The sequence below is a fragment of the Drosophila sechellia genome, chromosome 3R (assembly GCF_004382195.2).
Source record: "Drosophila sechellia strain sech25 chromosome 3R, ASM438219v1, whole genome shotgun sequence".
In the NCBI taxonomy this organism is placed as follows: domain Eukaryota; kingdom Metazoa; phylum Arthropoda; class Insecta; order Diptera; family Drosophilidae; genus Drosophila; species Drosophila sechellia.
In genome coordinates, this window is record NC_045952.1 from 5797605 (window position 1) to 5820418 (window position 22814).

The 22814-nt window shown below is 42.3% G+C and overlaps 1 protein-coding gene across 4 annotated transcripts in view; it reads right to left on the reverse strand.

Moving 5' to 3' along the window:
* The window catches only part of LOC6614172 (homeotic protein antennapedia), a 102051-nt gene that overhangs the window by 50008 nt on the left and 29229 nt on the right, over window positions 1–22814 (reverse strand). The gene's annotated exons all lie outside the window — the stretch shown is intronic.

The window sequence follows — 22814 nt, forward strand, 5'->3', positions numbered from 1 at the left end:
TGCACTTTGGAAATTTCGGTTAATATAGAAAGCGGTTATTTAAAAATGTTCATTGGTTAGATTCCAAGGAACTAAAAATAATATGCATTTTCCTTAAATAAAAAAATACTTGAATATATTCGGAACTGCAAAGCAATTCAACGAAGTACATTATACGTCAAGTGATTTGAATAATTAATATTGCTCCTTATTTTTTAGAGTGCACCCAGACCCACCGGACCATCGTCTGCTCCTGGCATTGTTGATGATGCCAAGCTGAGGTCCTGTGGACAACAACGACATCGAACAACGGAGGACACTGTTGTGCATCTTTTCCCCACCAGCCGCAGTGAACTTTCACCTACGCGTTCGACTGCACAGCAGGGGGCTCTGAGCGAAAGAGATGGAGCCACAGACAGAGACGGACAAAGAAAGAGATGCCATCAGCAAGTGTCAATAGCAAAAGCGTCGAGGGAATTATGAAATATTTTATTAAAACCGAAAGGCAAATGGGGAGATGGGAAATGGTCTGGGGAGAACGCAGGTCCTTGTAAGGGTGGAAAATTTACGTGGTAATTGTTTCTAAATGAAAGCCCAAATGAAAACTGGAAGTGTGGAAAATGCAAATCCCGGAATTTTAGGCACATATTTGGTAAGAACATATGAAATAAGATACTTGTTATGTACCGGCTTTTAATTTAAAAAGTCTTTTCATTATTAGTGTATTATCACATATAATATATTTCCCTACTCCTTCATCGTTCTCAGTTTACTATCTATCAAATTCAACACCCCTATCAAGCATAAGCCCCAACAAATCAATACCCATCACCAAATTATTGCATATCCATTGGGAATCATTCAAATACCAAATAGAATGACCAGCAAAATCCCGATCCGGAAAGTGTCAACGCCAATTCCAAAATGCACAACAAACTGTCAGAAAATAGGGGCGCAAAGCAGATGAAATAGGACAAAAGGGGGCGGAGTGGCCGGGCCGCACATAATTTATTGCTGCCATTTTCAATTATTTAATCAATAATATTAATTTTCGTATCATATTTTGTCACGGCCAATAAATGGGAAATTTGTAAAACAGGAGCCAGAGGGACGGACGACGACATTTCACTCATGCAATGCATTTCACACACACGACGGCGGGGAACTGCATTCATGTTCACACATTCACACATGGAAAACCAATTGTCCTGAAACAACCCCACAACACCCACCGCCACCCACAGTTGCGCAATTCATTTGCATTTTGTGCAGCGGCTGCATTTTCATTTGGCATTCCTGTCCCCCACGCCCCACCTCCTGGAAATTCCTGATTCCTGGTCAGCCCCACTGAAATTAGCCACTTAAATTCGCCGCCCACTCCCATTTTTCATTAGCAACAATTACTCAGAGCGGATGAATGGCTTGGTAATTCGCAGGACTTTTTCCAGCAGCACAAATTAAATTCAGGACGAAACTTTCACTTCAATGCTGAGTGGCGAAAAGTGTAAATGCATCCGGGCAGCATGCATTTTTCCACTCGATACTCGTTTTTAATCAAATTGTCAATCGCTGTCGCTTGTTGTCCTCGCTCGACTTGTAGTCCGAGTGTCCTTTGAGCCTCTGCGTCGAAGGGGGGTCTCTGGCCCCTTATTTATGGCCAATAAACTTCAAATGTTGCATTGGAATTTTTTCATTTATTGCCTGCCGCCCCACTCTCAATCGCACTTCCTGTTCTGTTGTCTTTCCGCCTCGAGGACAGTGTGAATTTAATTTTGTGTAAATTGCAGCAACAGAATGAAACTGACAAAATACTTCGCAGGACATTGGCAGGGGATGCCTGGGCAAAAGGAATTTAATCTAATTTCAGAGAAGGGAAATTACTTGAATTTACATATAGATTAGGTTGAATTTTGCGATGGGAATTTCTTTGATGAAAATTGAAATAGAAGCGAAGAAATTATTTGAATTTTGATAAGGTAATAGTGTTAGAAAGTTTACAAGAAGATGGATTTTTTGACATTTATTATTTAACAGAAATCAAGGAAATAAGTATCATATTTTCCAATAACTTCTGAAAATTTCCCAACAATTCCGATTTTGTATGCATATGTATGCCAAATGAAAGCGGTGGTACAAAAAAGTAGATTACAAATTTCCAGACACGTTTAGACCCAAAAATTATCGCAACTTAGGAGGTCGTTAAAATTATCATTAAGTTAATGACCATATACTCGTAAATAATGAGGACACAGCCATTGACCTTGCTACAGTTAGCTGACCACACGCCTCTTCCCACACCACTTAATCTCAGAAGACGAGGATTAGGGCTGGGTAGTCATAAAACCCAGAATAACTTGCCCTTTCCGTTGACCTTCGCGTGGTTCCGAAATTGCATAAGATTGCGCTGGGCCCGAAATCGGGGACAAAAGTCAGGAAAACTGCAGGCGTGTCCTTGCCATTTGTCCTTGTTCCTGTGGCACCGCTGTGAAACTGTAACTGCAGCGAAGCGATTGCATAAGTTCTATTCTCTCGGCCAGTCAATGTTTTGCCTATTGATATTTTGCGAAAATCCTAAAAGACAATGCCAACTTTCTCTTTTATTGTACTGCCTCTAATCCGAGTTGGCCTTTTGTCCAGAACACTTTCGCCTCAAAAGGAGTTGATCCTTTGTGCAGGCGAACAAACAGGTTGCTTGTCGCTCAAAAGGGATTGAAGAAGAGTGTAAGAGAACACTGTGGTGCACTGTGAAAAATATAGTGCGCATCGTATGCACTTTAATATACTTTACACGCTTTTTACGGATTCAAAATCTGAATTCGATGAAATAAATACATATTTTAGTCATATATTATCAACCATTTGCGTTGTAGAGCTGACCTGAATTATATTAAAATTCATTCTTTTTTTTCTGAGTGCACCGATTGAGACGGATCACAGTGTGGCTCAGTCAGCGGCCCAACGAAGATGGATTGTGTGTGAAAATCCTTTCAAATGATTTGTTTACCAACAGAGCCGCGGCTGCCTCAGCCAGTAAACCTCCTCTGTGCAGGAAAATCTTCCTCGGCCACTTTCAACATCCACAACTCCTGCCGACTGCCTGCTGGTACGGAGCGTTCTTATCCAGCTCTGGCAGCTGTTGCATTTTCCACGCATTTATCAGTCGATGCCATGTCCATGTCCTCCGCATCCACATCCTCATCCACGTCCTCATCAGCTCTCTGGGGCCGTGGACAACACATATTTCAATGTTCGTGACTCGATTTTTCCGCTTACGTTTTCATTTCGGCCCGTCTTCGCTTCAGTTCCCCCCTCTGTGCCCACGTTTCACTCCACTCCAACTTGAGCGTTTTTATATTGCGCGATTTAATTTTTATTATATGCGCTGTGGTCAATCGCACACCTCTCACCTCCCCACCTTATTCTACCCCATCACCTTCGCCTTGGTTTATCGACAAACACTTTAGGAACGAAGCCATCATGAAATGGCAGTCTTAGATGGTCGTGCAGGGGCGTGCCAAAATGGGGATGGATGGCAACAGCAGTTGGAATGATTGCGGGAAAGCATTACAATGTATTATAGGATTTTAGTTATTTCAAGCTAAATTTTTAATACACAAATCGTGTTTTCATTTGCCTCCGTATTTAAATGTTTTAAAGATGGAATATATTTGCGCCGCCTCTGATCCCATCTGTGTGTTTTCCTCCTTTATTTTCTCAGTTTGCTTAGCTTTCGTCCGGGAAGTAAAAACATGTTTGTGCCGGGTCTGGATGTGAGCCTTTAACCCGATTCGGCGGCTCAGCTCCGTTAGGTTTCCCCGACTCGGGCAGGCATGTGAGATGGCCGGGAGTTCTCCATCAGATCGGACTGGTTTTTGGTAAGGACCAAGAGATTCGATGACCATTTGAGCTACGTAGTGCACTGTCTTGGCGCTGTTCACCTGCGCGTCGCGGCTTATTAAATTCAAAAAAAGCACCCATAGTACCGACCTAATCGCACTCGTCACTTGTGTCCACCGTTTGTACCCCGACCCCTCCACCTAACCACCTCACCAGACCCCTTAAGTGGTCATAGCTCATAAATGCGGTCCGGGGCAATCTTCAATTCATTTACATTTTTATTCACGCAGATTAGGAGTATCGGGCAGTGTCATCTGCTTTTGGCCCTGTAGCGGCTTTATGCTAAGAGCTGCCAATAAAGCAGGGGCGCACCAAAGGGGAATCCGTGGCGGCATCACCTTCGACGCGCTCGCACGTTCGCCAAACTGTTGCAATGTCGCAAATTTTTATCGCACGTCTACAAGAAATTCAACGCGTGCACATTCCGCATTCAAGATGCTCACACAGCATCCAAAAAAAAATCTTCGTACAGTGGAATTGTTTAGTGCTTTTCTGGGTAAAAATGAATATCGACTTGTTTCTGTTATAAAGAAATGTCCTGAAAGTACGAGTTTTTTGGAATTGAAATACTATTGATGTGCAGTTGAAGTGCCAGCATCTTTCCCAAACATCGAACACTCTCATTCAGAGTTCCATCTGCCTGGCCCATGGTGGGCCCATCTCCTCAGCACGATGGTCCTCCAGCACTTTGGCAGCTTGGCTGCTCGCACTCGCGAACATCTGTCTGTCTATTTGCTGGTCTTGGTATTGGCCGAGAATCGGGACTCGGGACTTGGCCGGACTGATTTGGCAGGCTGCCGGCCTGCGAGATGATGGTCTGAAGGCTGGATGCTGGATGTTTGGATGCTGGCCCGGAGAAGGAATCGACATGGCTGCAATTGACTAGCGCTTGTTTGATTGCATTCGAGGAGCAGTCGAAGAAGAAGTCGAGGAAATCGCACCTTGGTCTGGGTTTCAGTTCCATCTGCGGATGGTAGTGCCAGTGCCAATGCCATTGCCAATGCGATTGCGATTGCCTGGGAGACGTCGGTACGTCGGTCCGTCGGTTTGTGTCTGTGCCGTTTCGCAGGAATAAAGATGTTAAACGTTTTGCTGATTCGTGTTTTATGAACTCAATTTCAATTTATAATCTCTGTTGCCACTCACTGGCTCTTGCTGCAACCAGTTTGGGGCGTTTTAGCCATTGTGTTATCGCCTAGGAATACACATGGCCAATTGGCCGCAGCCTCGTGTCCTCTCCCCAAAATCCCCATCGGATCCCCACATTATTCTGTATCCTGTCACTCTATCTGTGGGTTACTTAGCTTCGTTCGCTTTGGCTCAGTTCGGATCTTTTGTCCGTTGCATTGTCAGGTCTGCAATTTTAATGTGGACAGAAATCAGATATAGCCAACTGCTGGAATGCTGCCTGCGCATTTAAGGTATTTGAAATGTATCCCATTCAGCTACCCATCCCAGAATCCCCCTCTGAGGACCGAAGACCCGCTCCCCCTTTCCCAGCCCCCTTGCCATGCCTTACTTGGTGGAACAGACAGAGATGGCATCGGTGGCAGTTCAGTCTGTCCCTCTCTTTTGGCGGTCTGCAAAGTGGTTGCGTGTTTACCTGCAATGACAAAGAGGTGAGCATAGGAAATTAGTTCAATTTGTTAGATGCATAACTAAGAGATCATATTGGTGGGAGTGGGCGATAAAGAGTGGATATGACGAATGGACTGGACTTGTGGATAAAAAGAGGATGTCATGTAATGGTTAAAAGATAATGTGTAGATATATGGAATTAAGTGGCTGCTTATTGTGTATATAATGTGTTGTAGCTCATAAGAATTGGATCTCGAATGTTTGGTATGGTGTTAGTACGACTTATGTTCGGAACATCTCAGTTCTACAATGACTAGGTTTAGTTACCCCCAATTAGAACAGAGCATATTCATCCCCAAATATGGAATGTTAACCAGAACCAGAGACCGGTGCTCCCCTTTCAAATTCGAGTCACCCGAAGAGAAGTCATATTTCACAGACGAAATCATTCCAATTAAGTGCAACATGTATTTTAGTGGCGCCACCGATGCCCTCGTGGGACCTTTGGCATACATGGCTACCCATCTCCTTGCCCCCAAACCCCCTGTCTCCTTCCTCTTCCCTCTACCACTTTTCAATTCCTTCTGCTGCTTGGGAAATTGTGTAAAAGATTCCGTAGTCGCTAGGCAGTTGTGAAGATCTAATTTCCCCACAAGCTGCTTGTAATATCCTGTTTGGCTTGGGCCAAAGGAAGTTCAAATGCTCATAAGGACATTATATTCATAAATGTATATGTGTCCGTTGACACTTTGAAACAATCTAGCTATTTCATATTTGCTGACATCATCTAGTTGTAATGCAAAATGCCAACTTCCCCCGCCATGGCCTGGGATTTGGTCCTTTGGGGTTGGGGGCGTGGCACTCGCTCGGGGGTGGTTTCCGTCACTCGTGCTCTCCCTCTCGCACTTAACTATTGACGCCGTTGACGTTGACAGTTACATTGATTTATGGTCCCGTTTGGACCTCTTTTTTTTTGGTCCTACGATAACTGAAATCTTATCCGTCAGGCTGGTTTTCCTCCCCCCAAAGTCCGCGCTGCCCGAGGCTTTTCCTCTAATGAATATCATTTGAGGACAATTAGTTAATTGAGTGGCTTATCCCGGCTTATCCTTTTTCCTTATTTTTCCTCCTTTTTCCGAGGTGCGTATGTCTTATCAACTGGGCTTCCACCTCTCACCGGTTAGCTTTGCAACTGTTTTCCTCGCTAACTGACCGATCCCGTTTCCCCTTTCCCCTGCCCTTCTCCACTCCCAAAAGCAAGGGGAAAATGGTCGTCGATTGCGGTAACTGCAGCACTTCCGATGCCAGCTGATGGTTCAAGGAAAAGGGTGTGGGAAAAAGAAGGCGAAAAGTGTGTAATGAATTATTACCCTCTGATAAAAGTGCACGAGCTGTTGTTTTTTTTTTTGTGGTTTTCCGACTTCTGACACCCGTTTTTCGAACGTTAAAAACCAAACAGCTTTAAAACTGTGCTAAAAGTGCTTAAGTTTGAATAGCTGAAGAGAGGGTAATTTCCAATTAACAAGCTTTTAAAATAAATAACAAATTCAATTTAAGGAAATTAAATATTTGACATTCAAATGTAGGTATGAATTAAATAAATAATTAGGAACTGCATTGCCTAAAAATCCTATTTCAAATGTACATTGGCTTGGTGGAAATGGCAATCCCCGTGTGGAAAAAATCATTGGCCTCCGCTGTGATCCTTGCACTCCACCCATCCTCGGTTTCGGATCGTTTAACAAGCCATCCGCTGGGCTCGGACCATCCACTCTGCCTTCCATTTGCTAATCACTTGCAACATTCACCGCTCCGGGGTCTAGACAAACACTTCAATTAGAAAAGGCCGCTGCTGCTCCCTCCCCCAGAAAGCCCAGTGCCCCTCCTTGCCCGACGGCCCTGTGCTCTCACAAATGAATTCATTTTGTTTCGCATTCGATGAATCAGTGGGCAATTTTTTGCTTTCCGATTGCCTGGCCTCCGCGAAACAGGGGGCGTGTTCCAAGCGCAAAAAAAAGGAGAGGGCGGCAGACGATTTGCGGATGTTAAATAAAAATGTGAAATGAACAAAATACAAAACGCAACAAAAGCATCAGAAACAAATGGACAAACGATGCTGCACCTTTCTAGATGAACTGGCCGTCGTGGAGGGAAGATGAAGTGCACCAGGAAAAATTAAGAACATTTTCTTAGGAACTCTAAAATCGTTTAAATTTGATTAATCAAATGTTATGTTGCTATCCTTTATTTAAAAGCATTTGTACAGACTACCTACATATATTATTAAAATATTTATATTTTTGTTTATTTGTATCCACACGTTTTAATATTATCATATTAAATTATTAATACTACCTTATCTTTAAAGACAAACTTTATGACAATATTTTTCTCATAGAAAGAAAATTACTTCCCTGCATTTTATCTTCAGCTAAAACCTACTACCATTTCAATGCATTTTATCCCTATGCAAAATATATTTTTCGTAGTGCAACGTAAACCGGCTGAACTAGCTGGTTGGGATTAAGTTGTGAATCGTGATCTCGGCGAGCACTGGGCAAGTGGATGGGACTGAGCTTCACTCCAAAGACTTCCAGCTGCAGTTGCACATGAAGTTCGAGTTGGAGTTGGGAGTGGGAGTCTCGACTTGCGACTTGTGGATTCGGGCCGAGTATGAGTCCGAAGAGCCTTGGAGTCTGGGGCTTGCCCTGCCCGCGGTGATTAATCCGCGGCTGCTCCATGAAGGTGGAAGATTCTCAACTTAAGATACTTTCGGGGTTAAGATGGCTGTGCAGTGCGAGCAGCTGGCCCTGGTTTTGGCGATATTTAACCCGTGATTACAATGTTTGTAAATTTTTCACTGGCTCGGCCTGGCCTGGCCTGGCTTGGCCTGGCTCCTCTCCTCTCGAAGAATTGGGCTTAGTTGGTTTTTTTCTGCTCTGGGTTCACCTTGCGGGCCAATTTGTTGTCGAGAGACTGCTGAGAGTCTGGCAAAATGAAGCTAAATTTCCGCAACAGGCGGAGTGGGGAGCTGGATCATGGAGAAGCTCATGCTCCTGTAGTGGTAGTTGAGCAATTTATTATGGCCGCAAATTGATTTTTATCTACGCTTAATCGATTGTTCCTAGGAGTGACTGTGAAATGTGCAAGAGCGGGACCAGCGAAAATTATTTATGTTAGTTCACACGTTGTTTTACACGTAATTTATTAGCTCGCTTGCTTTTCTAGTGCAAACTCTCTGACCTTGGGGGCAGTGTTGGAAAATCGGCTTTCCGCCCGTCTTGGTGTGAAGGTGATTTACAATTTATTCCGCCCCCTCTCGAACGACTTCCATGCATGATGCGATAATTTGCGCCAGTCTGGAGCTGGCCAAAAAGATATTTATGACAGAGAAATGAGCGCCAATTGCCGCAATTACCAGCGCGTGTTTGGCCGTCGGCAATGGCGGGCCCAAACGAGTTTAGATTTAGTTAGATGGACTTAGTGCGGAGACAGGGATCTATTGGAGCTGCTTGGGGAGTTGTTCATCGATTGGTGGAAGATGGAGTTGATTTGCTAGGAATTTTGGCGATAGGCGAGCAATATCTTTGAAACGCGCGACTCCGATCATTATCGATCGTGAAATTGCAGCAACCTATTGCCCACTGAATAATTTGCATTAAATATGAGCAAATGATGTTAAAGCAAAACTATACTATATCATGCTATGTCCTAAGTATGTATTAATTTATTAATCCATTCTTAGGTTAAGCCTCAGCTCTGTTTGTGATGCACTTTTCCCTATAGAATTAAAATTGTTATTAAAATTGCAGCTCATGACAACTTCAGACTCGGCCAGCAAATCGATACATTTTCAATATCCGCAATTGTAACATGTAAATTCGCCGAGGGGGGAAATGTAAATTCGGGCAGTGTTGTGAAGGGGCAAAGGGACCGCAGAAAAGCCAGACCGCATCGTTGTGTTTTATATATTAATTTGCGAACAATCGAAAATCGACATGTGACACGCGTTCGCTGACCCCCTTCTCCCCCTCCCCCCACACGCCACTGTCTCATTTTTGTGTTTTTTAAATTTATGCGTTACGAATTGCATTTGCAATTTTCCCCCTCTTATTGTTGTTTTGCGGCTGCTCTTGTTGTAAATGCAACATCGATGAATGCGAAATGAGGGAATCGGGCGGGCGAAAGAGAGGGGCAATATCCGATCGAGCGAGAGGGAAGACACCTTCCCTCCGTTTGTCACAAATAATAATAATAATAATCGAGGCAATGAGGGACCCCGAGAATCGTTTCTGTAAATGTACGGACATGTATTCCGGTATACGTACGTTCGTTCATGTAACCGACCTGCATCTGTCTTTATGTCCGTCTCCCTCAGTTGCGTCTTCCCTCTCCCTCTCCCTCTCGCTCTTGCGCTGCCCGGGACATATCAAAAACAATTCCAGCTCATCAGCATCATCGTTGTCAGCCCCTTTTCCCCCGTATATATCCGTACATTTTATACTTTTTTTTTTGCCTCCCCGACATTCGCACACGCCATAAATCAATGTTCGATTTTCCCAGCAACAACAAGCGGAGGGAAATTCGCAAGGAAAGAGAGGCAAGACAGGCAAGGACACAGGACATTATGTTCGCGCCATGTTTAAAATTCTTTTTTCCCGGTCTGCTGTTTTGCTTCCTTTTTTTTCGCTTTTCGCTCGCCTGATTTTCAATTCTCGTTTTTGTGCAATTTTTTTGCCCTCAGCGCGTGTTGCATTTCATTTCATCTCATGCGTTACACACATTTCATTGTTGTTGCATTGCTCAATTCCATTTGCAATGTGGCAGCCGCGGTGGAAATGCATTACATTTTCCTTTTTTTTCGGTGACATGCGGGGCGCCACGAAAAAGAAGTGCAGGAAAATCGGGACAGGGCGGAAAAACAGCGGAAATCGAAGGCCAGGTATTCCTATATGGCAACCCAAGGAATATTTGTGGTAAATTGAACAGATTTCAGCTGTGCAAGACGCTCAATGGAAAATAGTTCTGGAAATAGCTCAGCGAAAGCGGAAAGTGAATGGTAAGTAAAAAATACAAAGAGAAAGTTTAACATGATGATATATTATCTTTAAGCATTATGCAGCACTCAACTTTAAATGTGGAGTTAAAGCGAATATTCTTTGTTTCGATTAAAAATTCAAGCTTGTGAGTAATAATATCCTAAAGTATCTATAGTAGTTATTCTACAGTTCAAGTTCCCATGGTCACGTAAAAAAAAACTGCAAACATAAACAACTTTCTCCTGGAAGCTCATCAAAATAATGCACTATGACCCCAATGATTTGTGGCAAAACAAGCCAAACTGTACGAAGCCACAGAAATTATTTATACAAAGCATTTTCGACACTTGTCGAATGGGAAAAACTTTCGCCTTTTGGAGCAGCTGCTTCGGAACTTTATAGAACTTTTAATAAACCCACAATATATAGAAGAAACGAAACTAAAGAAGTCCAAACGGCATTTTACCTGCAGTGAGTGGCCTGAGCGACATTTCCCGTCGAACTGAAACCTCCGGAAAATGGATGAGTTGGGGGGAAGAGAAGGAACTGGAGTTCGGTTATTTGCGATACTTTTTCCGCTTTGTCGAGGACCGCAGCTTGCGCTTTTCGAGGATTATCGTGGACAGTAGCTCTATGGGCGTTATGGGGCACATGTTCGCTCGATGCGGCCGGTGGGGGGAGGTGACGCGGAGGGGGGCGGGAAAGGACTCAGATCCATTGGCCGTGTCAGCCGCACATTTGGCCAAGTCAACGGGACACTCTGTTTATGCCAATTTCGAGCACTGGCCAAAACTCATTTGCCGACGGAAAATCGCACTCAGATACTTTATCGCTTTTCTTCCGGAAAAATTATAGCGCTCGAATCTCTCTCGACTCGACGCTGCGAAATTGCCAACTAGAGATGCCTCCAGTTTTGGTGCCGCCTTAGGAGCCAAATACAAAAGCATTTGTTGTATTTTCCGCACTTGCTGCTCTTCTTCATCGTCTGCTTCCTCTTATTCGGGAGCGTTTTGGCTGGCGCTCGAAAATGCTTTACAAAAGCCCCAAAATGACAACAATGGGGCTAGGAAGTGGGGTCAAATCAAGGCGTAATAAATTATTACACTTAAGAGAACGGCCTTCGGGGTCAAGAGAGTGAGATAGAGAGCCCGCCACATAATAATAAAGCAATTTTCAACTAGCAATAAACTTTGGGTAAATGACTTCATTGCTGTGGCAACTATAACTTTATGGCTCTTTGATAGCCTCCCCATTTCCCATTAGGCCAGTCCCGATTCTCTTAGAGATTCTCAACATGCGCAGTCGATAGGGAACTCTCTGTGAACACCCCCTACAAATGCCACCATCCTCACAAATCTTCCTGCTGTCGAAAAGTGGAGGCATCCAAGAAGAGCAAAAAAAAAAAAAACAATCACCACCAGAACAATAACAAACCGTACTATGGAAGCCAATGGGGATTCGAGTGGCATTATATATCCCTTATATGGAAAACGACCAAGAACATGCGAGGAAATTGAAATCTTTTCAAAATCAAAGCATCTTCATCTATCAACTTATCCAACTAAATATTTTAAAAGTTCTCATAAAATTAAAAGAAATGTATCATTTACTTTGAGTAAACGATTTTCAGAAAATGTAACTTTGTATTAATTTTTAGTTCGCGTTTTAAGAATGGATTACGATTATTAATATCACACATGTCCGTCCTAATCGACTTAAAATAAATATATTTCCTGAGTGCAATCCGAAGTGGCTTAAAAATTCATTCGATCCCATTGTCGCGTGTGGAGATTGTCATCGTCACCATGGCCATCATCATCTGCACATTTATTTGGCTTGGGAGTGTGCTGCATGTAAAGGCAGCTAATAAAATTAAAATGCCATATTTCAGCCGTTGATAACAATAAGTGCGCTCAAGTTGCCCCTCGGATGCTCCGCTCTCCTCCTCCGTCTCCTCCTCTCCATTGCGATCTTTCCTTGCTTTGCCACTGCGTCTGGCGAGTAGGAAATTATTTTTTGGCACGAACGCACGAACGTGCGGCCTTGCCACAAAGTGTGGCGCCCCCAAGTGAGGGGTACGATTTTCGGGGAGGAGCGGCCGTCTGTTGATATGACAAAGCAGTTCAGCTCAGAAAAAATACCTGTGGAAAACAGGCTGCAAGGAATTTTCCTAGATATTGATTTTGGTGTCAACGCCGACGGCGAAATTCTCTCAACCGAAAATTATGAAAATTGAAAACACATTTCGGGAAGGGGACTGCCGAAGTTTTCCTAATTTCCCAGACAAGTGCGATATGCATCTAGCAGACAGGAGGAAATGATTTATGCGGACTTGATTTTTATTATTGATTATCAGCAAAGGCCTAAGGGAATTTTTGCCTGCACTGCGAATGCTATCAATTTTAATAGAATATCTACTTGTGAAAATTATTGTTAAAGGAGATAAGTAAAATCCCCTTTTAAAGATTGATTTCGAGGCATAATTTATGAATTTTGGTTTCTAGCTACTCGTTTTTAAGATATTTTTCGTTATCCTTGGCAGGCTAATCTATTAATGTGGCTGTTTATTTTGGAAATATGATAATATTATAATGCTTTCCAGCACTTATTTCCCCTGCAGCCAAGGCTTGTAATTAAATTAAAATTCCTTCAACATGACAAGCCAGGAAGGCAGACACACACATACACTGCGAGAAAGGAGTCAACAACAGGCGTCCGTGTCCGGGTAAAGGAAACCCGTGTGGCTGTGTGTGTTGACTGCATCTCTTGAGCTCGTTTTGTGCAAACTAAGACACGTTGTCAGCATTCATGTCACCGAAAGAGAGAGAGGTGGCCCAGCGAGAAAGAGAGGGGAGAGTGGTGGAGAGTCCTTTCAAGTGGCTTTTGATGCTGGCCAAAGATTTTTCATTAAAATTTTCCCTTCCATCATCACCTAATAGTTTTCCTCGAGCCAGAGAATTTTGCATTGTAAGTGAAAAAATGTAACAATTTTCAGTTTTCATTGGGGTTGTGGTGTTATGAAAGTTCATACCTTTAAGCTCTAATCGCTTGAATTGCTTAATGTTTAATGCATCATGTTTTTGGTTACTCCCACCAAATATTTGTTTCTCATGAAATGCCAGTTTTAGGCAGATGCCTATTCATGCGTCCTAATCCAACCCCGATTTCTTCGAATTTTTAACATTTAATTACAATTTTCCTTTTCCACTTGCTACTTGCTACTTATTCCAATCTAAAGTCGCACGCGTTGAAATGCTCTCCCCTTCCGAATTTCCGTAATGGACTTCGCGGCGTTTGGACAGCGTTTAAAGATCGCACTCGCATTTATCGTCGATGGCGAAAGCTTCATGATGAGGCTTCAATCCGGCCAGACGCCACCCCCTCCGGTAAGTGGGGCCTGGGTGACTGGAGAGGGTTATCCGTCCCGGGGGAAACACAAAAATCTTTTTACGTCAGTTCTGCTTGTCTTGTTGCCAGGCATTTTCTTGCGTTGTTACCTTCGGAGCGGGAACAGTGCGAAATGCTTGGTTGCGTTGTTGCCCCGGACCACCCGCTCCATTCGTGCCCATCCCCAAGTTGCAAGCGCCCATTGCCTCCCCTCCTTCGAGAACTGCCGATTTGGCTCATTTCTGGCCACTTGGCGAAATATGTACGTCCGAATTATAACCAGATATTCAGGTTCTTAATATAGAACAAATAAAATAAACTGTTGGTTTTGAATGTTGTTTTATAATTTTTAAATAATTATGTTTTGAGTCTAAACACCTTTTTTTATCGTGTTTGCAATTATACATGTTTGAATAGTAAGGATAGTTTCAATTAAAAAAGATTTGCTTGCATTCTTGTAAGCTTAACCTTTTATTTCAATACAATTTCTGCTTTCCAACATTTATCACATATTGAATTAGCTATATTTTGGAATTTATTGTTAACAACACTGCCTCCGTTTCGTCTGCGACTCGCCTGCAATTTCCTTTAGCGCAGAATATCCAACGAAAGCGAAGCGAAAAGTTTTTGCGAAAAACGTTAAACGCAATTGTCCGTCCGTCCGCCTGTCCGTCCGCCCCATTGTGTCTGCCTCCCTCGCGCTCCGTCCGTCTCTGTCTTCCCTGACTGTCTGTCTGTCTGGCCTCGTTCATCCTTCCGCTTACCGCCGCCCGATTCCCGACTACCCGACTCCCGCTTCCCACAGCAACCATCCCACTTCCCGCTTCCCAGTGCCCGCCCCTCGGGCAGTTTAGTATATAACAAGTCAGCGTCAGCTGCTCCTTTCCGCTCCGTTCCGCCCGCTACAGTTGCTATGAGCAGGGCCTTGGCTGTAGCTTCAGCTATAGCTACTGCTGCCACTTTGTCGGCTGCCTCGAATACTTCCATGTTCATTTTACAAGTAAAACGGAAATGACAGTTCCGCAGCGACTCGAACATCTTTCGCTACTCCGCTTTTCACGTCTGGTTTCTCCGGTTCTCGGGTTCCCCGACACCCCGATTCCCCTATACTTCCCTGCTCCGTTACTCCGCTTCCTGACTCCCCCGATTCTGCGCTCCACTCGACTGCACGGCCGCGGAAAGTGAAAGAAACCTTTCTCGCATAATAGTCTGTCAAAGTGCTCCAGTTGCTCCTATGACGCGCAGCTCGCCACTCTGGAGCACTTAGCACTTGACAATCCGCAGAAGGAATGGATACAGATACGGAATTAAGTGGCGAGATGGGAGAGTATATGCAAAGATAAATCCAAGGGTCGATGGGATTCTAATTAATGAATGGTGTTACGCATATTTGGAGCTACGGACTTGTAAGCAATCTTTGGCATATATTTCGAATTTCAAAAATCCCATCTTATCTTAAAGTATCTTATCCAATTGTATCCCAAGTTTTCTATCTTTATTCACATTTCTCGCTCACCAAAGATACAGTGACCCAGAAGTATGCAGCGGTATTTATGTACAACTTAAACCAACAGCTATGAAAACTTTAAGCTTAAAATGACCCCCCAATTTACCATCCCCGCACCACTGAATTTACTCCAACTAATTTTCTAATTATGAGTCTAGGGCATAGAAATCATGTCAGCTTTCTCGCTCGCTCAGTCGCTGAGTGATTTATGGCTGCTGCTGGAAAAATGTCAAAATATTTGTTGACCATTCTCTTATTTCCTCGCAAAGATTTTCCCCCGCCAGCTTACACAGACTTGCCTACGCAATATCGAACTTATCCAAATCACTTGGCAAAGTTTGCCTTCTTCTCTGTTACTCCCCCCCCCCCTCGTATTCTTACTCCTGCTATTGTTCGTTGTGAATTTGATTTATTTATTTATTGTTGGCTCTCGTTTTGTATTAGCTAATCGCCAGTGGAGCGACTGATTAGCGTAATTTTCCGGCTGCTGAGCGTTTGGATTGCTGCCTTCGATATTAATACGAAAGTTTGGGGCTCTTTTTTTGGCATTATTATTTTAAAAACTTTGCTGGCTTCAAATGCGATAGTACCATTTATATTTATAAAGTGCGAGTGGGAGAAGCAGAGTATGCCAATTCTTGGACATCGTATACAGATAATATTTATAAATCGATTATCCATTAAGGAGCTATAGAAATAAAAGCAATACATTACAAATTTTTGCTTTTATGTTGTCTTTGCATCTGCAGTTTTCAAGATCCCCTATAAAATGTGTCGCAGCGAGTGCCCACTGTACACGCATCTCTCATTTTTCCGCCACTGAAAGACGCCCACACATGTTGCTTCACTTTGCTAAGCCGCTCTGCTTCGTGCGAGCGAGACCGCGTAGCGAACGAGTGAGATGGAAAATGAGCTAGTGGGTATTCTCATGTGCTGGAAAAAAAAAATTATTTTGGGGCATCGGCGATGCGATGTCAACTTCCAAGTAATTTGCAAGAGCCTGACACTTTTTCTGTTTCTGTAGTTTTGCGACTTTGATTTATGTGGTATCGTCAAGAAACAAATACGACGTAGGGAGGGGCATACATTCATACATATGTGACTCAAGTCTTGCCCTAATAGTGGGCGTGGCATCTCATCTGAGTGTGAAGGTCAAACTTGTTACCCGCCGAGAAAACAATTTTCTATTTCCGCAGTCGCAGCTTCACATTGCTTGTGACACATGCAAAAGCCAGGCCAAAAAAAAAAAAGGAAAAATAAAAGGTGACAGCCCAAAAGCTCCACAAAACTATGAATAAAGTCGCAGGCACACACGAATAAAAGTGGTGAAGAAAACGTAGAAGCGGAGATGAAACAAAAGTCCGTGTTATTCTACCGAAAGAGTCAAAAAGTCAACTTCACATGCCCGAAAAGTCGCACAAAAATAATCCCACAAAGTTTTTGCGCTCAAAAACATGAAAACGTTCAACACAATGACAGGGGCGGAGGGGCGCGGGGGCTGCCAGAGGGGGCGGCTTACTAGGGATGAGTGAAAGAGAACGCAGACGTTGATCACAAAAAGGAAAATGTCAAAGTTCTTCTTTTGCGGTCTCCGAGGTTCTTTAAATGTTCTTGGTAACAATTTTTGTTCAGTTCCTTCGACTGCTTTTTATTTTTTTTTTTGGGGTTAAGCCTTTTTATTCTTGGAACCAGCGACATGGGGAATTTCGCACCGAGGAAGGCGGCTCTGGTCTGGAGTACAGTGGATGCTCAGATATTCTATCTTTCAATATCCTGATCATTTAAGAACATGTTCGATAACTTTCGATAACTTAATTTTCGAACTTTTGTATTTAATTTGAATTATATGAATGTCCAATATTTATACTTCTATACAATTAAAATATAATTGCTGCATTATGTTTTGCGTTGACTTGTTGTTTATTTAAGCTCGATTCTCTCAACTTTCTGCCATTTTTTCCAAATTTTGTTAAATTCCTGCTTGAACTCCCCCTCGCACTTATGATACACTTCTCTTTCAGCTTGTCACGCTTCTGTTAACATGAAAAGGAAGTGCACGTCAAAGCTTAGACACAAACTACGAAGCGTAAAGGTGCAAGTGAAGCCAAAATAACAACATTCATTGCGATTGCCACCCAGCGAAGGATAGAAGAGCCCCAACCCACGGAGAAGTAGCTCGGCAGCAGTAATAACAATGGATTAAAGGGCATCCGTAGCCAGCAATTCGTGCCAGCAAGAATTTGTTGAGCAATTTCGCCAGAGAAAACCCAACGAGAAAAAAGCGCGGCTTGCATAAATGAATAAATGACTGGCAAACGAAAAGGGAAAACTAAGTGGAAAGCGGGGGGTGGCAGGCGGCGAACGCGAAAGCACAAATTACTAACAATTAAATGGCGAACAAAGTAAGCCAAGCTGAGCCAAGCCGCAATTATCACATCACTGGCTAACTGAAGACCTCTGGAAATCCCCCGAAAGCCCCACAAAAGCATACAAATGAGAAGAGGGGGCCAACTCTAATTTATGAACACTGGTTGCGAGGAAGGAGGCGCTGCACAGTGGAATTTCGCTATTTATCCGCTCTTTTTCACTGCAGCATTTTCACTTTGCTTTCGAACCGTCTTCAAGGTGAACAGCGATTTGTAAAGATGCAGCGATAAACAGGTAATGAAAAAGTGCAGAAGAAAGGCAGGGAACACGGCCATAAAAAAGTTGTAGGCCTAACAGGTGCTAACTATCCGCGCGGCAAATTTCCGGGCTAGCAAGTAATAACCATAATAACCCGAGGCCTTCGGTTTTTCTCTACTTGTAAGCCAAGGGGTGGCAACCACTTTTCCACTTTTTTTTTTCCAGCCAAATTGACAACGATCCAATTTCATAATGAAAATTTTTGCCGCTGTCAGCCTTCAATTGAATTGGATATACAACTAAGAAGCAAGCGAAAATACATATAAAAAAAAAACTGAACAAGGGACGGCAAAAGTTTTGCAGGCAAAAATAGTCCCAGGGAGTATATACATATGTGTGTATTTGTATACATAACCCCCATGAAGAAATCCAGCTGACAGACCGTAGAAAGAGACGGAGAGAGCGCCAAGAAAGAGACAGTTCGAGGGAATTTCCCCATCTGTGTGTGTTGTTTTTGGTCTTGGCCTTCCTTTATTTTTTCTATAGTTATATCGAGTAAACGAAAAACAAAAACTTTTTTCCACTTGAGTAACTTAAGTGCCAATTCCATCAAAAAAAAAAAAAAAAAAAGAACCGAGAAGAGAGCTATGTAAACCAAAGCCAACCAAAGTTGAATTTAAGACGCGCAAGAAGAATATTGGGGAATTGGGGGAATAGCTGTGCATTAAATTGATGTGAGAATCGATTGAAAGCCAAATGAAAGGCTGCTTAATGAATGCCAATCGAAAAATTAATGTGCGCCATGGGAAAGCATTTAAATAGCCATAAATACTGCACTTGTTGAGGTAATACGCATGGCCAAATATCGTTTTATATTATATGTAAAATCGAATAAAAAAGCAAAGTTTTCCATAAAAAAAAACGCAATTTCAAGTTGATTAATTTGAAAGCAAATAAATAATTTCTTTTTAGTCTTTATTTCCATAAATATATTACGGAGGTACAACAATACAGTTAACATTTACTCCACACTAATTAATTTTTTGACTTTTGTAGCTTTAAGCAATACTGTTAATATAGAGTTATTTCCTTTTAACGCCTATAAAAATATATTTATTTATTAGTTTAAATTAAATAGTAATAAGAAATTTAGAAAATAAACTTTTATATACAATATACGTATGAACAGAACGCAAGGATTAAGCGAAGTTATTATGAAACATTATCATTCTTTAAAATCATAAAGGTCGTATGCAATTTATAAAATTAATCAATACAAGGAACTTTGGTCATGAAATAAACTCAGAAACTCGCTTTTACAAATTCTTTTTTCTGTTTTGCCGTCGGTAAGTTTAATATTAGTATTTGTATTAGAGCAACAGAAAATGATATGAATTAGAATGTAAAATCCAAGCTGATTTCGAAGCGGAAAACAAATTATGAAATTGATGAGTTTGAAATCTGAAATAGACATTTAATTGATATTCCAAAAAAAAAATGGGTAATGGCCGCGCGAATCAATTTGCAAAAAATACCCAAAAAGGGAGGCACACACACAATCACACTTGCACAGAGGCACACAAGCACACCACAAATACAACAATAGAAAGATGATGAGTCGGCCATGATTTGCCGACGGCAATTTCCAAACATCCTCGATTTCAACCATTGCGGTGCGGAGCTCAAAGTGAAGAATTCGAGTGGCGGATGCCAAATGGCGAACGCAGAACTGAAGTCCCACCCCTGTGTTGAAAAACTGGAATTGACAACAGCTGCGCTAAGAGAGTCCTCTCTTAAATTATCCTGCTTCTCTCTTAAGGGCAGCTGTTTGGCGCCAAAAATAAAAATGTAGCTGCTCTCACTGTAAGTGAAGAGAAAGCAAATGTCAGAGTCGAAAATTAAAATTTTGACTTTGTTTCCTTGCCTTTGTGTTTTTGCCTCACTGTTTCTTTCCTTTTTTTTTATCGGAATTTAATTCCATTGCCAAATTGAACGATACCGATAACTGCCTTCGGCTGATTCGCATATTGATCGGGTGTTTTGATATTAACATAAATTCTCTGTTGCCGTATTTGTGGCACGGAACATAAAACTTTCGATCATTTAAGGCAACCGACAAGAATTAGATTTGGCTTTGGTTATTTTCGTCTATTTGGCCCATTCTCACGTTTGACCCCCTTCAAGGCAATCGCTTTTGGCCAAACAATGGTAACGGGCTGGGGCCAACAATCGAATTAAATTGGCAACACTGCAAGAAAACATTGGCTGCAAAGCCATATTTTTATTTTATTTAAATTAATTAAATTTTTTTGTAATAATTTGATTTGAAAAATACCACATCTGAAATCCAACTTTTAATTAGATTCTTCCAAAGACTAATATACCCGTCCCTAATGATTTAAGATTTAACTATTGTAATTTATAGATATCAATAGGTGAAATAAGTCGAATGTACATATCTATATCAATAGATTCTAAGAAGTTTAAGTGTTAAGCTGTTAGCTTAGATTTTTTTAGATTTACTGGAAGTTAACTTGATAAATAACGAAGACCTTCGCATTCCTACGCATCCGCTCCAGTATCTCAGTTTCTTATGCTGTTTCTGTCCCCTGTCAGTTGGTTAAGATATCGGTTATATGTGCATATGTATATAGCACCAGCCACCAACCATATCGATTTCAAATTGGAAGTCCCAACTCGCACGGCTGGCGAAACAGAAACAGAAAATAATTAAGTTCTCAAAAGATAAAAATCATGTTAGCCGCAGATCAATTAGTTGATTTTTACCATAACCCAGGCATATATCAATTTTTGCTCTCCAGCTCCACAGCCTCTTCTTCTTCCTCTACGACTACGTGGTGTGCCCGAGGTGACGCCCCCACCGCCTTCATCGCCGCCCACCTCATCCCCCTCACCGCTCCCCTAGAAAAAGTGGTCCGCTTAGTGCATAAATTTGCATATGAGAATGTCTGGAAATGCTTTTTGAAGGCTGTTGAAATGTTGCAGCAGGGGGGATCTGCGGGTTGAGGGAGTTAGGTGCTGGGGAAGGGGTAGGGAGTCGGAGGTTTCTCCGTGGATGTAGCACCTGCTTTTTGGCCTGGAGCAAGACACTCGAGTGGCCAAGAAGGAGCCTCGAATGGAGCCTGATACTGGACATGCACATGCTCGGACGTCAGTAACTCATTTATCGCTTAACTGGATTTGCCCCTCCAAACTCCCTTTGACCAGTTCCACCTTTTGCACGGAAAACAATATAATAAAATATTCCTACTTGGTACGATTAAGACTTTTCAAAATATTACAAAATATAACTACCACTTCAGCAGATAATACTCATTAAATAACGTCTTACAGTTTTATTCGCACAACTTATAAGGAGCCAATAATTTCAACAGCATGTTCACACTAACAACCAAATATATCGTATATTAATTTGTGAGCAAGATCACACTATATTTTCATGCATCTTGTAATATCAGCATTTAAACCATTTTCATTGAAAATCTTTTATTTCTTACTGTGTGCTATCAGTTTGTGTTTCGATTTCACTGGTCTTATTTTATTTTATTTTGACAACGAATTTGCATGCGCTGGAAATTGTGTTTTGAGGCTTGTTAATTTTGACTAAAGTCGCTGCAGTTACGTGCTGCGTTCGGTTCGGTTCAGTTCTGTCCCAATCCAAATCCCAGATCCCAAAACCCGGAGTCGCGGCCCATTGCGTGACTGACCCAACCTGAGAGACTTACGCATGCGCGCGCTTACAAACGCCAATGCTGAGTTTCACAAAAAGGCAGCAAGAAATAGAGTAAACTGGCAAAATCAGCAAGCAAAAAAGACTGCCAAGGAAAACAAGTAAAATGTGAAACAAGAACCAAAACAAAGTGTTCGATGTTTCCGTTTCAAATTCTGTGGAAGAAGACATTTGCCGAGGTCCCAAAGTCTTGGGGTCTGTTCCATTGTGGGACCAAACCCAAATCCAAACCCAAGCCCAAACCCAGTCGAATGGGACAGTGGGACCTCGGGACAGAGACAATTGGCGCGCAAACAATTGTTCGGTCGGTTCGTTCTTTGGTTTTGCTTTGGTCTCTGCTCGTTGGACATACGAAAAATAAGAACAAGTTCGGTGTTTTGCTTTAAAGCACGCGTAAAGAACTTCCAGCCAGTGAAGTTGGTCCAAACAGTGGACTAAATGGCAAACTATGCAGTTAAAAAATGTAAAATTATTAAACATTCTGTTTACCTGTTCTGTTTTCAGCTATGATCTATAAATGTTTAACCGAGCTATTAATTTGATTATTTTATAAACGAATTTGTGTTTAATTATCAATAAGTTCGATACAACAATTTAAGCAATTAATAAATTTAACATTTAAAATCAAGCGTTATATAATATCCAATTAACTAAAGAATATCCTACGAAGGTTAAGCTCTAATAATGGTAATTTTTTAATTGCTTTTATTCGACTTATCATTTTTGAACGTCACACAGATATTCCCATATATTCAAGTGCAAATTCTAGCCGCACAATCCACTGCCACGCCCATCGTACCCATCTAGAAGCTCGGCCAACTGGCGATTGTGGCGCAGATAAAAGAAAGGCACTTGAGCATTACATCGGCGAAGGCAGGCAGAAGAGCATTCCCCCCACCCAGAAACTAAGCCCCCAAACAGCGAAATGGGAAAAAATCGGCGGAAAGTGCAAGGGTGCAAGGGAATTAACAATTCATTTTATTGTTAAGTATGCGGTCGGGCGGGCCCACAAAGGGAGAGTTGGGGGTGGGAGGGCCAGCCTCCTTTTAGA